Below are 4,368 nucleotides of genomic sequence, written 5' to 3'. Positions count from 1 at the left end.
AAAAGGTTTCACAGGAACGCTCTCCTTCCGGATAATGGGGGAAACCTGCACGTGGTAATGTATCTGTATACATCTACTCCTCACTTATTGACTCTTTTATCTGACATTTCAATTTGACAACAATAGTGAAAAATCGACTACCCATTTTGTGCATTAATGAGGCAGTGGGTCTGGTGGCAACAGCTATGGAGTGGCCTCTCCCTCGAGGAGGGTCTCTGGGTGGCATCCAAGAAACTGGATTGAGCTCTCCCAGCCCTTCACTCCTTCCTGCCACCGGGGCCTTCCTTCCTACTTCCTTGTCTCCTCTCTGGCCACAGCCTCTGGATGGATGTATAGGCAACATTGAGCCTGCGGGAGTCTGCTCTGGGTTCCAAGCTCTATGTGGCCTGAAGCCCTGGAGCTCAAAATTCCTCTGGGTGGGACCAGACCAAATCCACTGCCACTGAATTGATTCCAATCACAGTAACCCTATAGGACGGAGTAAAACTGCCCCATAGGGTTTCCAAAGCTATAAATCTTTATGGAAGCAGACTGCATCATCTTTCTCCCTCAGAGCAGCTAGTGGGTTCAAACCACTGAACTTCTGGTTACCAGGCAAATGCTTTAACCACTGCGCTCCTGAGCTGCTTGTAGGGAGCTCTGCAGAAGGGAAGAAAGAAAAATGGATCAGAGAGGTGTTTGAAAGAAAGGTGTGTGGGTGTAATGACATCTTAAAGTGGGCCAAACTGGGCCTGAAGCCTCTGCCTTGGTGGGGCAGATTGGCGTGGTGAGGCTCCTAAGGCCCACGCAGGAAGTCCCAGCATCTGGGACTCGTCAGGCCTAGAGGCAGAGCAGGCTCTGGGACCATGACTGCAGGGGTGGGAGGGGGCCCTGGAGGAGACTCTTAGAGGAAACATCTGATCCAGCACAGGAGGAATACGTAATGGTTAGCCTGTGGGCCCTCTAGTCACACAGCCTGGCTTCTCCAACTCTGTCTCCTCCAAGCCTCCTTCTTCGCAGAAGAGTCATCCATAGCTAGGCTCATCACAGTGATAAGCACAGGAGTAATTCTTATCTGTTATTATTTCTATGACCATATTTTCTTTAAAAAATCAAATAAATTATATAGTATAGTCTGGAAATAGAAAAAAAAAAACCTCAATTTTCACATAATGCTGATTTTTGCATAACAATATGGTATTCGGAACCTCACCATGTTGATAAGTGAGGAGAGGGTGTATACTTATATCTGAGCAAGAGCTAGAATGGATACCACTGGCAATTACTTCTTTTAACTTTTAAGAGACAGTAATAATTATGAGAGTGCTCATTTATTAGATGCTCACTATATATAAAATTTACATATATTCTCATTTTATCTTCAAAACAACCCTGAAGGGTAGATATTATTATTTCCATTTTGCTGATGGAATAAAACAAGGCTTATAATATTACCTGTCCACAGTTACCCAGCTAGTTTAATAGCAAAGCCAGAATCCAACCCCGGATTCATTTCATTCCCTCTTTTTGTTAAATGCGTTTTAATAGAAATCTAGAGGCCAGTGTATTAGTTTTCTACTGTTGCCATAACAAACTACCACAAATTTAATGGCTTAAAACATTGCAGATTTATTATGTTATAATTTTCTAAGTCAGAGAAGTCTGACATAGGTCTCAGTAGGCTAAAATAAAGATGGTAGTAGAACTGCATCTCCTTCTAAAGGCTCTAAGGGATAATCCACTTCCTTGCCTTTTCCAGCTTCTAGAGGTTGCCCACATTGCTTGGCTTATAGCGCTCTTCCTCCATCTTGAGTGGAGCCTTTCTCGTGCCTTTGCTCTAATTCTTCCATAGTTACTATCTCCCGCTCACCACAAAAAGGTACTCTGATTTTAAGGCCTATGTAATTAGATTGGATCCACCCAGACAATGGAGCATAATCTTCCCAATGCAAGCTCCTTGACTTAATCACATCTACAAAGCCCCTTTTGCCATGTCACATTACAGGTTCTGGGAATTAGTATGTAGACATTTTGGGGGGCTGTTTTGACCGTAAGAGTGTGGTCCAACCCAATGTTTGAGCAGCCATATAACTAGCCCCCTTGTTCTGGTTACACACGTGCAAGACAACTTACTGATGATATTTTGGCTTGCCCTACAGCTTGCTTACAGAAAGAGAATGGGCCATTCAGAGGATATACGTATTCAATCCCCTGGGAAAATATATCTTACATTATATGGAATAATTTGCTTTCTGAGTTATACATTAGTGTCTAGTGAGCTCTGTCAGAATGAATCAGAATCTCTTAATCCAAAAACTCTAGGGCTCAAACAAGATCAATATTCTGAATCTTTAAGTTAAGGATCAGAGTCAGGGAGGGGAAGAAGGGGTATATTTAACACCAGCCACTCCTTGGAAGGAATATTGGGCAACCTACTTCTGTAGCGATACTGCCTTGGAAACCCAAGGAGGGGTTGCTATGAGTTAGATATAACTCGACGGCTTTGAGTTATATCCCTAACAAAAAATAACCCTTCGAAAATCATGTTTAAGAAGCTGTACATATGTACTATATAAATGCTATTATATGTACTGTCTTTGATTTACTAGACTTAGAGAATAGTCATAGTTTGCTGAATATACATGTATAATCAATCACATTGTTTGAAGTCCTTGGAAAACAACAAGATTTCAATCCACAACTTTTAAAACTTGAATCACATAGATTAGTGGATGCCTATGGCTAGGGAGTTTGGGGGAGAATGGGGAGTGATTTCTAATGAGCATCTTTTGCAGTAATAAAATTTGATTATAGTAATGGTTACACAACTCTGTGAATACACTAAAAACCACTTAACTATACATTATAATGGGTGAATTGTATGGTATGTGAATTATATTACAATTAAATTGTTAAAAAAAAAAAAAAAAAAAAACTGGGTCACATTCAATACCAGAAAGACAATCCAATTAAAGCATGGGCACTCAAACCAAAAACCCACTGCCACTGAGTCAATTCCTATTCATAACGACACTATAGAGAGAGTAGAACTGCCCCCGTAGGGTTTCCAAGGCTGTAAATCTTTACAGAAGCAAACTGCCTCATCTTTTTCTCATGGAGCAGCCTGTGAGTTTGAACTACTAACCTTCTGGTTAGCAGCCAAATGCTTTAACAACTGTACCACTAGAGGTCTTTAAAACATGGGCAAAGGACTTAAATATTTCTTCAAAGAAGATATACAACTGGCCAACAAGTGTATGTAAAGATGTTCAATGTCATTAGTTATTAGGGAAACGCACATCAAAATCACAATGAGATACCACTGCACACCCACTAGGATGGCTATTATCAGAAGAACAGAAAATAGCAAATGTTGCACAAGATGCAGAAAAATTGGAACACTCATCCTTTGCTGGTGGAAAGGTAAACAGTGCAGCTGCTGTGGGAAAAAGTATGGTGGTTCCTCAAAGAAAAAGGAAAACTGACTTAAAAGTATGGTGGTTCCTCAAAGAAAAAGGAAAACTGACTTACTATATGATTATAATTCCACTCTTAAGTATATTACCCAAAAGATTTGAAAGCAGGAACTTGAACAGATACTTGTATATCAATGTTCATTGCGTATTATTACAACAGGCAAAACAACCATGTGTTCATCAACAGATGAATGTATAAACATACAATAGAATATTATTCAGTTATAAGGAGAAATGAAGTTCTGACACATGCTATGATTCAGATGAACCTTGAAAACATTATGCTAAGTGAAGTAAACCAGACTCAAAGGAAAAATACTGTGTGATTCCACTTAACAGGAAAACATAGAGAGACAAAAGTTCATCAATGGTTTCCAGGGGATGGGGAAAAGGGTAATGGGGAATTATTGCTTAAGGGGTACTGGGTCTCTGTCTGGAGTGATATTTTTTTAAAGGATAGCAATGACAGTTGCACAGTATGGAATATGATTAATGTCACTAAATTGTACACTTAAGATTAGTTGAAATAGCATTTCTTTGTGATATATATTTTACCACAATAAAAACAAAAAGCAAATACATGTTACAAAGAGAAGACAATGAGAGGAAGATATGGCTCAAATATTAGGATTAAATGAGGAGGAGAAAAAAACAAAAACCCAAGGGTTCTTACATCATTTGTGACCTTAGTGATCTCTTCCCTCACTAAGGAATATAATATCTCCTATTTCCTTCCTTGCTCTTCTCTCTACTCTATCCTTTCATAGACCCTGTTCTTGAAAAAGTCATGGCTTTCTATTCTTTTCCATTATTTTGGTTTTGTTTTTTAGTCCACTGATCAATTAATAGGAGCTCTGGTGGTATAGTACCTAAGGCATTTGACTGCTAACCAGAAGGCTGGTGGTTCAAACTC

The sequence above is a fragment of the Orycteropus afer genome, unplaced genomic scaffold (genome assembly GCF_000298275.1).
Source record: "Orycteropus afer afer isolate SDZICR_OR568_19922 unplaced genomic scaffold, OryAfe1.0 scaffold00067, whole genome shotgun sequence".
In the NCBI taxonomy this organism is placed as follows: Eukaryota; Metazoa; Chordata; class Mammalia; order Tubulidentata; family Orycteropodidae; genus Orycteropus; species Orycteropus afer.
The sequence above is the reverse complement of the archived record's forward strand: the minus strand, read 5'-3'. Positions refer to the sequence as shown.